Source organism: Hippocampus guttulatus, chromosome 6, assembly GCF_054856545.1.
Source record: "Hippocampus guttulatus isolate MCC_2025c chromosome 6, RoL_Hgut_1.0, whole genome shotgun sequence".
Taxonomy (NCBI): domain Eukaryota; kingdom Metazoa; phylum Chordata; class Actinopteri; order Syngnathiformes; family Syngnathidae; genus Hippocampus; species Hippocampus guttulatus.
In genome coordinates, this window is record NC_141266.1 from 10,118,070 (window position 1) to 10,131,854 (window position 13,785).

The following is a 13,785-nucleotide window of genomic DNA, read 5'->3' on the forward strand; positions in this document are numbered from 1 at the left end:
CGATTCATGTTTCAAATAATCCCCAGCAGCTGAATGGTCAGTTCAGTCTCGAGGATAATTAAAATATAAACCTCTTCAATACAGGCTGCTCTTATGCCAGGTTTTCCTCAGATGCTTTGGTTTTGTAGTTGCAGTGGGGGGAGTCATTTGATGGTCAGCTTGGTTGATCCGCGGCCAGGAAACATGTTGCAAAGATTGTATGTACAGATCTGCAAAATAAACCCGCTCAACTGAGGTTTGTGACAAAATCCCTGATGTGATGATGCTGAACATGTTCACTTTGGCCAATCACGGCTTACAAATATGAGCATTACCTTCCCCACAATAGATTGTCAACATCTAATTGTGAGCCACGGTGAATGTTTAAGAGGCATGTACTAATCTGACCTTGGCGGATGGTAAAATCACTTGATTTAGATAAGGGTTTGGCTTCACTTATCTAAAAGTGGATAAACCTTGTGTGAGAACCATCATTTAATTTATGGTTTATGATGTTAGATTTAGTTTGTAGAACTGGACTCCATCATACGGAAACTGTTCTTATATTTTACTGTTTTGTGTGAGTCAATAAGGTCGCAAACATATTAGGCATAGTTCATTGATTCATCAGGTGAAAAATGGGTTGGAAATTATTTCATACGACTTTGAGTTGAATGTAGAATATAAATTGAATGCTTTGAGTGACTACAAAATAGTGATACGGTACCATACCATAGCGATGACTGTGAAAAGGCCGATTGATGTATCTCGTCAGATATCAACTGTATGTAATTATTGTCATGTGTATTGTCTTCATAAAATCTACGGGGTCCTCAATTTATGATGGTCCTGACATAATATATTAGACGTCAAGGTACAAGAGGCCATGTAACGACTTACAGGAGGAGCTTTTAGCCTAATCACATGACATATTAGTTTTAAATGAAACTAATCAATCATTAATTTCCACTGTCTTACATTTTTCAGTTACACAGATGGGATGTTTTGTGACTCTGACCTTTCTCCACTATATCAATTATATGCATAGCTGGAAAAATATTGTGCTAACATTACAGTACAGTATATTCATTTATTCATTCATTCATTGATTTTCCGAATTATGAACCGCTTATCCTCACAAGGGTCACTGGAGCCTATCCCAGCTGTCTCCGGGCAGTAGGCGGGGAGGACACCCTGAACCGGTTGCCAGCCAATCGCACAGAGACGAACAACGATCCGCGCTCACACTCACACCTAGGGACAATTTAGAGTGTTCAATCAGCCTGCCATGCATGTTTTTGGAATGTGGGAGGAAACCGGAGTACCCGGAGAAAAACCACGCACGGAGAACATGCAAACTCCACACAGGGAGGCCGGAGCTTGGATTGAACCGGGTACCTCTGCACTGTGAGGTCGACGCGCTAACCACTGGGCGACCGGGCCGCATTACAGTATATTGTGAGTCAATAAACAATCAACTACTCACGGGAGTGACACCCTTTCCCAAACGTCTCAGTCTGACATCTCTCATTCTAATGGTAATGTATGGCAGTCTCTGAAAATTTTATTCCATAAAAATTGAAGCTAGACTTTTTCTACAGGGTTATCCCCCCCCCCCCCCCCCTTGACAATGCGCATGAATTAGCAAACTAGGGAGCATTCAAAATGATATCAAGCACTTAAGTGCTATGTTATGAGAAAGAAAAGAGAGCCCGAAGAGGGCCTCAAAGAGGTCACATAAGGACATGAAAAAGGAGTTGTGACCCAAAATAACTAGAGCATTTCAGTCCAGTCCAGACTGCAGCACAAACATGTTACAAGGGGTGTAGCCAAACCTCTGTGAATGAAAATCTTCAGCATGACTTTACATGAAAAGAACAAATGTTTAAGCACACACCTTGGGCTTGTTGGTCATCGATTTCAGGTCAGGTTTGGTAATGGTTGACTTTTTCGTTCGGGGTGGGGTTGTGGTATGCGTATGCCGGATACAAATAAAAACTGCAGCACTATGAGTTTCTAATAATGACAGAGACTGCCACAGACACCAAAGTCTTTTTACCCCAGAGAGTGCCAACAGGTTCTAAAAAGTGAGTCATTTCAGGATCATAGATCAGATAACATAAAATGGAGTCTGAAGATGATACGGTTAAAGAATAAATGTGGTCAGGTTAAAACATGACCATTTGATTACTGACTAAGATTTCACATCAGCTTGCTTAGTCACAGTGTACAGTTGCAAACTTTTAGGCCGTAATGGAAATGGTCCGATGACTTTCGATTTCATTCTGCAAAATTAACAGATTTCTTTTTGGGTACTTTCTGAAATTAATGATTACAATTCAAATATTACAGCTGCACAAAGGTGCTGCAGGATGACCGAAAGCTGTATTTCCTAAGAGTGAAATTCTTTTGTTCACACTAACTTGGGAATACATTCAAGAACAAACAGCTTCACGTGCATCTTGCTATTTATCTTGCAAATAGAATTAAAGTAAAATCCCCCAAGACAAACGCCAGACAAGAAGCGTATGTGAATGGTAGCTCACAGTTAACAATTAGTTTGTTGATTCACACAGATACTCATTCATTTCTTACAATTTTAGGTGGCCATAATGATCGGATACAGACAACACTGTCCATATTTTAAGAAAGAACTGTCACTTATTTTGAGCCCATTGACTGAGCAGCTAAAGTAAATGATAGACCATTTTCGTCCCATTTCTTCTACAAGCGTATCCCACTCTCACTAAGGCGCTTTGTCGGATTTTATGTGGAAATTAAAGGCATCGAGGCAGTGTCTGTCCTGAACATTGTCAAGCCTAAAACTTGTTCAGCAAAGTGAAGTGACATGGATGGCACTTGTCCATACCAAACATTTTTGGGCGGGATTGTGGTATCCCTGAGAATGCCTCGTCATACGGAAGGCTGTTCATGTCCTCTTGACAAGCCTATTATTACTGTGCCACTGGGCACACACAATTTCCTGCAACCAATGCTTTCCTTGTTAAAGTGCCACCCACGCAAAATGGAGCTCCACCGATTTAGATTCAAATACATGGTTACCTTTTTAGTCAAATCGGTTTGAGTTCTGAGCTGCCCTGCATGGAAATATTCTTATTGTTAAAAAAAAAAAAAAAAAAGCGTTGGAGTTTGTGAGCTTAGGATTCATGTTTCCCAGCAGATCCAGCGCACCCAAGAAATCAGGAAGGCTTGGTGACTGCTCGGACTACCGCACACTGACAGAAGCGGCCGAACCCGATTGAACTCTCACACCTTCCATGGGGTTCGATATCTGTTTTCATGAGTGGCTGATCACTCTCTGGTTCTGTGGTGATTCAAACTACAATCAAAATGCACGGAAGCTTTCACACACGGATTTTAGGAGAGCAAATCACAGCCGTTCCACACTTAGCCATTATATACAGTGTATGCAGTCCACATGTACTGTATTGTGTTTTAAAGAAATATCTTAACAATTTCATATGGACTGACAGAAGTCCGGGGCCAGCCATCACAGGCTCTCGTCTCCAGAGACGTGTGTTTGTCAGCATGTCACCGTAACTGTAACTGCAAAGGTTGTTCAATACACTCTTATTTGACCAATTCCTAATCACGTTTGACTTCATACTAGTTGAATACATGCTGGCAAAGAAATATTTTCTTTCTTGATGTGTATCAGATGTTAACGACGGAAAATACAAAGTATAAGCAGACGATTTCTCCCATTTTCAATTCATTACCATGTACCAGCACAAAGACGTGACTCGACACTAGTCTTAGGCTTGTTTAATATGATGATCTTGCTGTCAAGTACTGTTTCAATTGTGCTCCTATGGCAACAAAAAAAAAAAGATGTGTGTGCTACAATTTCCAAATTCAGGAATGCATTTAAAAAAAATCCCTCTTCTAGTATATGCTTCTGTTTCCAGTGTGACATTAACTTGATTAAAAAAAAAAAAAAAAGGTTTTTGAAATGGTAAGTCTAAATAAACAAATTAAATAATGTGGTTGCACAAGTGGCAGTCAGCTCACTGCTCCTACTCGATAAAGTGTCTTTTATTTCCACATAAAGCTCAGATGTTCCATACATTTCTTCTGTACAGCCAGTGTTTTTCAGAAGTCTGCCTAAATACTCAGCAATGGTAATGTTGATAGGTCACCTCAACTGCTTATACCCATATCACAATCACTTTTTTTTTTTTAAATTAATGTGCTCGATTGCCTGATTCTCGTTCATGTAATATCCTGATAACCTGTCACTCAACTATTTAAAATCTTTCCTCTCTCTTTCCCTTTAGAATGTGCGTGTGCTTTCAGAGCTGCAGCCAACAACAGCAATGCCATCTGATTAGTTTTGATCCCATTCATAGTTATGTCAAATCATGTTGCCAACGCACACTGAATCTCGGTTCTGTTCGAGTTTTCTTCAAGTTATTTTCTCCATCGTCATCGTGCCTGCTCATGTGGGGTTTAGTTGGTTTTCTTGTGTGAGAAGCATATGGTTCTAGACCTGCTCCACACGAGGAGTTCTTTGGGCTAATGTCTGTTGTGCTGCGCTATACTGTGCAAATAAAACTGACTTAACATATTGGACACATATTGTTCTGTGGATGAACATTGCACTCCAGGTGTACTTACAGTTTCAGTGGTGTCTTGCTCGGATGGCAGACTCCTTTCCTTTTCTATGGAGGCGGAAACCTCAACATTTAACTAAAACATTCATTTTTAATTCTACTTAGAGTTAATGCTGCTCAGGCTTCAAATGACAAAATATATATCTAAAAACAAATTGAATCACGAAGAGAAATGCAAAGTGTTTGTGAACGTCATCAGAGCCGAGACTCGTGTGCTTCTTTGTGGGAAAGGTTACGTGATACGTACCAGAATGTTCTCGAAAGGTCACTCTCACAAAAACACAAAACAAAACAAAAAAAAAAAACGTCTTGCAAGATCATTTTTATGAAATTTTTTTAAAATGATTGTTATGAAAGTCCTTTTTGTTTTTCCAAACATGCACTTGTTCATTTATGTCACCAACGTGGTCCTTTCTGTTTCGCTGAATTTCATTTTTGCGCAGCTTCCCGCTCCATCTGTTAGAATATCTCGCTGTACTTTGGCAGTGCTCTGCTGTGGAACAAACAACATTAGTCCCTTCACATCAGCATGGGTTGACATTAATCAAGCTGCTGTCACCGGCAGCAAGTACAGCCTCTCTTTTTCTGGACTACTCATCGGAAGTTAATGACGCATGCTTGATTTGGGAGACAGTGAATCCCTGAACTTACCTCTGGTCATGGTCAATAGACTAGATAGGTACTGCATGAATTAATTTACGAACAATGTTACTAAGGAATTGAACAAATGTCACTCTCTGTACTATATTCATGCCCGTACTTAATCTTTTTGTACCTTGAATGTAGAACAACTGGTGACATTTTTCCCTCCCAGTGTTTTTCTTTTGCTTGGTTTGTCAAAACTGACCTGAACTGAGGCCAGTGACGCGTGCGCTTATTTGGATGTTGTTCTTGTGACCTCCCGGATGAGCCATCATTTAAACTCCTGAAGTATTTTTGGCTGTCCGACCACTTCCAGGAAGGTACACCACTGTTCCCACTTTTCTCCATTTGTGGATAAGATGGATGGGTGTGATTCACTGGAGTACCTTTGCCTTCACCGGACTAATTTCTATGACTCACCCCCTGAATTTTTTCTGGAATATCTTTGGATCATGGCAGGATACCCAACATTTCTTTCTTAGATCTTGTAGCCTACTCCACTTTTGTCTGACAGGGTAGCATTTAGGTGACTTCAATATTTGCAATCATTCCTGGCTGTGGCAGATAAAAAAATACTTTTAATTTTTGCCTCCTTAACATGTAAATAATTTAATCATTATTTTGAATTGCATATTGTGATTAATGCAAAATAAAGTTGAAGTAGTGGACTTTTCCTGACGTTGTTTTACTTCTGGCTGAAGTGTTCTGAAAGTTTTGTGCTAACACTGACTGGTATTTGGAACTATTCATAATTCCTTCCTCCTTGGCTTAGGCCCCAACTGAAAAAAAACAACAACCCCCCCCCCCCCAAAAAAAAAACAAAGCATTATGCCGCCAATAATATGCCTCGTGGCTGCTCACACCATCCGACAGCTCTTGGCCGAGAAGAACATTGATGACCTATCTATTGGCTGAAGCTTGAAACGAATCAAGCTCAAAGACCTCAACAACAACAATTGTAAGCTCTCAAAGACTACTCAAGTATTACACAGACAAATCTCTTTGCCACCAGCCTATACACAGGATTTTATTCTTTATTTACAACGTCATGCGCCAATGGGACCCATTTTGAAGTTCCGGATGACATCAAGATGGCCATTGAGCTGCAGAAGACCCCAAAAGAATCCTTCCAGGGGTGCTGCTGAGAAGGCTGGGTCAGTACATTAGACTCCAGGGAGTCTTGTTGTTTGTTGGAATTAGGATACAGTGGTCCCCTTCATACTTGCGGTTCAGCACCCTTGAATTCACCCAATCCCCGATTTTTTCTCTATTTATTTTTAATTATATGTTTAAGCTTTTTGGGGGGGGGTGGTAACACCCATTTTCTTGTGGAAAATGCTTAATGACGGCCCTATCCTCAGATATCCATGACCTTTGTGGGTTTTGGGGTCATCTCTGCATTTATAGTGGGTGTTTATTTTACACTGATTTCACTGTTACCTATAACCCAAGAAGAGCGGGGGTCCACTGTTTATCTTGTGTGACACCAGTCCTGCAACTTTTCTGACCCACCTTTTATTGGTGCTGTTTTCCATGTGTGCGTGCTTCTGTCACATAACGTCAGCTCTGTTTCCAGCCAACTCGCCATGAAAAACATCTTGGATGGGTCAGCTATGAGCCTGTGAGATCTCAGTACTGAGAAAATGACCCTGGCCCTCCGTCCATAAATATCCTTAGCAGGTCACCTACGCTTGGCACTCAGAATTTGCGTTTGGAGTGGAGAATAAACGAACTCAACACAAGCTTTTTTTCTGGATTGTCCAGAGTAGTCTAACATGCACTTTTTCAAAACCAACACTGGGTTATGAAAGAGGGCCAGAATTAAGAATGCAGTTAATGCAGACTTTGTGGTGGTCCACGAAAGAACGGGTGGGCGGAGTGAGATCATCTTGATTAATAGCAGGATCACAGCAGTTGGACTTAATAGCATGACTCAGACGGCCAGAGATGGTTAAAAAGAAACACGGACAATCGCCTTGTTACTTCTGTTAAAAGATACATCATAAAAAAATCCAGTGAGGCCATTGCATCCGGAGCTAAAGCATGACCAAATCATACTGCTGCTTACATTACACTTGTCGTCAGCAGGTTTTAATCAGACATGGCTTTATGAGTCCCAAAATGTATTTTTTATGCTCATTTCAAAAACAGATTTGTAGCATCTTTTTTGTTGTTGTTTGTTTGACCTACAAAAGCTTTGCGCAACAACGATTTTACCATCCATCCATCCATTTTCTGATCCGCTTTATCCTCACAAGGGTCGCGGAGCCGATCCCAGCTGTCTTCGGTCAGTAGGCGGGGTACACCCTGAACTGGTTGCCAGCCAAGGGCACACAGAGATGAACAACCATCCGCGCTCACACTCACACCTAGGGACAATTCAGAGTTTTCAATCCGCCTCGCCTGTCATGCATGTTTTTGAAATGTAGGAGGAAACCAGAGTACCCGGAGAAAACCCACACAGGCACAGGGCGAACATGCAAACTCCACACAGGAAGGCTGGAGCTGTAATCGAACGTGGGACCCCTGCACTGCGAGGTCGATGCGCGAACCACTCGATCACCGGGCCGCCCACAGATTTTACCATGCATTGTCATTGATAGCTGTGATGTTTCAGAAAGAAATTCCACCTGTTGCTGAACCTTAAAAAATATCTGACTATTATTACATATTAGATTATTATTATTATTGTTAATATTATTATATATGCAAAGAAAACAAATATAAGATAAGATAGCCTTTATTTGTCCCACATTGGGGAAATTTGCAGTCAACAGCAGCAAAATTGGGGAGGGGGAGGGGTAGAGAAGAAAAAAACAATAGAAAGATTCACTTGCATATCTGATTTAAAATGTTTAAAAAATGACGAGTGTAACCAGCGGCCATTCTCTCTACATAATTGTCATTTCCATCATTCTGACACAAGTTGGGTTTTCATTGGTCTTTGACATTGTACTTGCTAGCATCATTGTCTAATTCTGGTTGCCTCTCTTTGGCACAACCTGCCATTATTCTAATCTGTTAAACAGCATTCTCATGCGAAAGTAGCTCCCCTTAAAAGTGCTTCAGGAAGTTCACGCCTTCCACAAAGTAACCAGCAACACATGTCATGCATTCGCTCTGTACCAGTTAGGGTGGTACAAAAATATTCCATGACAAACTCCCTGGGCAGTCGGGCTCAGTGGCTAACTTCAAAGTACTTTTTAATGCCAAATAATCACTCAATCAATACTTTGTTTATATAGCACATTTCATAGTTGAAAAAAAAGGAACACAAAGTGCTTCAAGAACAAGTAATGAAAGGCAGAAAATCCCTCCCACCCGCCAGTCAGTCTCTGGAGCCCCATTCCCTGCGCCACCTTACACCCCCGTCACATGTGTTGAGTCAGTATAATTTTGACATGACTGATGAGACATGGCTGGGAACTGAGTGGATTGAGGGTTGAGAGGGCCACCAGCACCAGTAGCTGGTTGTAGCTCATATCCAGAGAGAGAGAGAGAGAGAGAAATGCGGCCACCTCACCCAATACAGTTGGGGGAGAAAGGACCATCGGTCAAAGACAAGGACCAAAACTCCCCCATCCCACAGAGACTGGACTGCACCTCCAGCAACCTTGATCAGTGCCAATCACAGCTCCCTGAGCTGGCGATCCCCCCAGTGAGGAGCAATGACACAAACAGGGTAAATTAATGAAAAGCAAAGTAAGAGTAAGTGAATCAAAGATACACAAGAACCACCTCCGGTACAGATACAAAATACAAAAATCAAATAAGAAGATATACCAGATTAAAAGTGTAATCAAACCACAGATGTTAAAATACAGGTTATTACTGTTCCGTCACTGGCAAACACTCCACATGACTACTTTGGATTTTCTTCAACGTTAGCCAAAGCAGCACTGTTGCATCTTGGTACTGCACAGCGGTCATGTCTAGCTCGAGCAAACACATTTATCGGTGCTAACATTCCTCTTTTTGCACCATATGCTAAAATATTCCTGATTCAAATTCTGATTCTGAGCTCAGAAATTCCATCACTTGTACAAGTTGAATGCAGCGATGTAGCATACCAACGGCAGGCTCTCAATGTGTTCTCCAAAATAAATAAGTAAATAAATATGTTATGCATTGTTAGAGCTGCTCCTTGACTTCAGATGAAGTCAAGAGGAAGATATGCAATTAGTCATTCAGTTAAATATACTTACCTCTACCCCATGATTGCATCTCAGTGCACTGGCTGTAACTCACATTATAAATCCACAGAGGGGTGGGAGATACTCAGATAGAACTATCTGATATCATATAGGAAGTGACTGTCAAAATCCACACTTGTACTTGAAGAGACCTTTGATTTGGCAGTTTTCTTCAATCACCCATATTACATTCTTGAAAAATGGCCAGCCAGTTTTTGAACACTGATGGCATTTCACCCGCATTAACCCGTACACATTTTGCTCAATGTTGCTGCTGACGGACGGGCTACTTCTGTTTATTTTGATGCATTTTGTCTGTATTCTTGCACAGCTGAGTTGCTGACCATAAAACGTAACAGAAGCAACATTTTAAGGTTAAAAAATGTGCTGTCCCGATAGAGGCGTAAATACGCTGCTTCCTTCCAGGTTAATTGAGATATCACGATAGCCCAAATTAGTGTTGTCTCCATTAGCCCTGACACGTCTGCTCCACATTGAACCCGCTCATATTCCTGGTTCTCCATCAACCACCAGTATTCTCACCTGCACATTAATACACTGTATCATGGACCTGCAGAATTTAGGAACACAATATTACATGACTGAACATTACCTAACCCATATCTACTACTGAAAATATCAGTTGAGTTTCATTCTTAAATATTTTGAATATTTTACTTTTAATTAAGCATTCTGCCTGCATGTACTTTAATGCAGACGCAAACTAATATATTGGAAGAAAAGTACGTAAGATAATGAATCATGTCCACATAACTGAAGAAGGGAAAAATAGAGCAGAAAATGCATTTGGCATGTAGAACAAATAAAGAGTTTAAATAAAATAGACTTTCCCTGTTTAGTTAACAGATTATTTGTCATGTTGATTTTTTTTTCAGCAGTAAGAATAAAAGGAGGTGAATCAGAAGTTGCTCGAGTTGCCAAGGTCTGCACTCAAGGTTGTTATGGGATTGGGGGCAGGGATTTTGTCGGAAAATCTCTCAGGGGTGCTATTCCAGGAGGAGCTATCGTAACCGTTAGTTTTCCCTTGGCACCACCTCTGCTGTTGCAGTTTTATTGGTCTGCGTCAATCAATCAGTCATTAAAAAGTTCCTGCTGACATTCTCTCTTTCGCAACAATGGACCCTTAAATCCTATCCGTCTCTTGTGAGAGTAGAAGGGAAACGTCTCATGTAAACATCATATATGCTTGGGAAAGTGGTATTAAAAAGAGTGATGGACTTGAGTAGCCTATTGAACTCAAGTTACAGCTTGATGAGTATTTATTGGAAGGAAGTGGATAGCAAGCTCAGGGTTCCATGTACTCACCAAACTCTCATGACTTAAATGGCAACAAATGTTATCATCAGTGACGCACGGGGAGTGCTCGTGTTAGAGTGTAGCCGCAAAGGTCAAATATTAAACTTTCACTCATTTTGAAGAATCCTTGCTTTCAACATCCGTGTGGACATTGTGAATTTATGGTTGGGTTGTGTTATTCGAAAATTCTGTTATCCTGACTGTGTCAACAGTCAACACTTAGCAGATATTACTTGAAATTCCAAACTTAATACACATAATGATTAACCAGAGTAATGTGCCCTGTGACAGGCCCTGACTTCCCACAGAGCTGTGATCCACATCAGCATTTACACTGTAATGTAGATGGATTCATATACGGTATCAACTTCAAGTTCTTAAAAAAGTCAACCCCAAAATTTTCTTCACCACAATAAATTCTAAGCAGCCCTACGAGTTGAAATATTATATTCTGATTCATATTCCGTTTGTGGAATATGAGTTAAAATCCAACCGTTTTTAGCCATATCAGGGGTGGCCAAATGGCCGCACCCAGCGGTGGACAAAAAATAGTGTTTCCATTAACATAGTTTTATAGTGAAACTCCTATACAACGAAGTCATGTTTGCAGCAAGAAATGTTTCACAACAGGGGACTTTTCACTGTCACAAATTTCATCTCAGACATAAACATGAACACACACAACAAACGTATATGTGTACTTTTAATTCCAATAGTGCATAAGTATGAGCATACACTTATTTGACACTTCATATAGCCAGCAGAGAAAGAAAAAAAGGGAAAGAAATTGTGAAATTTACGATTAGCATTTACTTTCATTTACATCAACTTCTTGCATAATGTCTTTTATTTTGCTTCCTCCATCTTTCATTTTTATTACCTTTATCCTGTCTTCAAGCGTTAAGGCTTTTCTTTTCTTTCTTCACTCCTTGGTATGCAAAGGTCCGTTTTGTCACCATTTTAGGAATGCAATGTTCGTGCTGTGTCTGAAACAAATACTTCCCGTACTACTGCACGTGTAAACCAGTGTGGTGGTTGCTGTTGCCGTTTGCGAATGAAGCAGTAGAGGTCGCTGTGGCATGCTGAGGTTGGATTCGACTTTTGCGGAAGGCTTGTTTTCGTTGTAGTGAATCTCGTTGTGAGGCAAGAGCTGAGAAAAAGATTTCGTATAATGGAACAATGGGACTTTTCGTTGTAGGGGGAGCAGAAAAGTGGGAATGGCTTTTATGCATGAAATTTTTTTCTAAAATATTTTCGCCCATGTAGGTTTTGTTGTAGAAGAGTTTCACTGTAATCAGAATGCCGTCTTTAGACTGTGTTCAACCGCTTTACTTTCTTTTATTATGTTCCATACAATGCAATGCTACTTTTTACCTTGTGAAAAACATTAAACAATTGTGTTATTTTATGAGGTGCTGAAACAGATTCATGGAATTCTTGTTCCTTTCTCCCATCACCTAGTATATATGAACCTCCTTGCTCAGGCTCGGCCCCCGTCATCATAATAATGAAAGCCAGTGGCCCACAAGTACTTAGTGTATCAGGCAGGATGAGATATAAAACCTGGATGATTTCAGTCATATGGTAAATAGGAAGTGTAATGTGTGCTATAATTATTGATCCTTTGGGTATTTTGTATTTTGGATAATTGTGAAATAAAGGCAGAATGTGCCTTCTTTCTGATTATTGCAAATGGTCATGTGGACAGCCAAGGTTCAGGAGGTGATTTGAGTAAAATATTACATTTGTCTGCAGTGAACAATGGCAGCGTCATCATATTTATTCATCATAATCGAACAGTGGGGCACCCTGCAGGCCAACTAATTAATAAATCCAGGCTCATGTCCGGGATCTGGCCTTGCAGTGTACAGTTTGCATGCTGGATGGATAAATGTTTTTATTTATTTTATTTTTTTGGGGTCAAAACCATGCTGGACCTACAAAGGGTTCCTATCTGTTCAAGATCTACTTTAAGGAAACTAACATAATTCAAAGTGACACTTGTCCAGTGCATATAAACTAAAACACTTGTTCTAATTATGTATGTATGTGTCACGGTTGATTTGTTTGGGACCAAAAAGTGGCTCTGTAGGGCTCCTCCTACAGCGGCACACCTGTTGGTCATTGTGTCATTAGTCGGTTCTCTGATAAAAAGGACTCCCAGCCCAACTACTCGGGGTCAGGTCATTGTTTCTGTGACTATTAGTGTTTTGCTTCTGCCATGGGTTTTTGTTTGTTACTTTGGATTATTTTTGTTTTCAGGACTTAGTTTGTTCTGAATTTAGTTTTCTCAGTGTTTCGTTAATAGTAATACAGTTTGCCAAGTTCACCCTGCTCCTCCCTCTTGCCTGCTTTTTGGGGTCCTCCACCACCACCTTTCATGACAGTATGTACCGATAATCTAGTAATTTGTGTATTTATGTTTTTGTATTTAATATAACTATGTACAGTATATCTTCTTTATTAAAAATGATAATGTAATAGAGTGTGCCACTCATTGTAATAGACCTGCAGTAGTTTCTTGACCTATTGATATATTGTACAGAGGCATTTAATTGAGTGGCACAGGCTAGTATTTTTTTATTTCCGTTATTCGGAAAGGATCTAGGTTAAAGCTTTCATAGCTGTTGTTATTCTTAGCATTGATATGGTCTCTGCGTCACCTAGTGACTTATTCAGGGCCTCCACATCACCTGCTCCGAGCTTACGTAAAACTATTTAGCATGGATCATGAGTTTTCCCAGACTTTTGCCCTGTTACGTAACGCTATAACTGCTAGACTTCACCTGAATGGCTGTTTTACTTGCTGCACTTTAACTTGTTTACGTAGCTGGGACTATATTGTATGTGTGTGCATGTGGAAACTGAAAGATTGTTGTTACACAGATGAAAAAGTATGACAGTAACTATTAAATACAGTTGCTATGGGGAGGATGGTCGTTCCTGCTTTTGTTTTCATTTACTGATGCTGAAATGGGAAAGTACCCATTTGACAGTTAACACCAATTCAGCAACCTCTT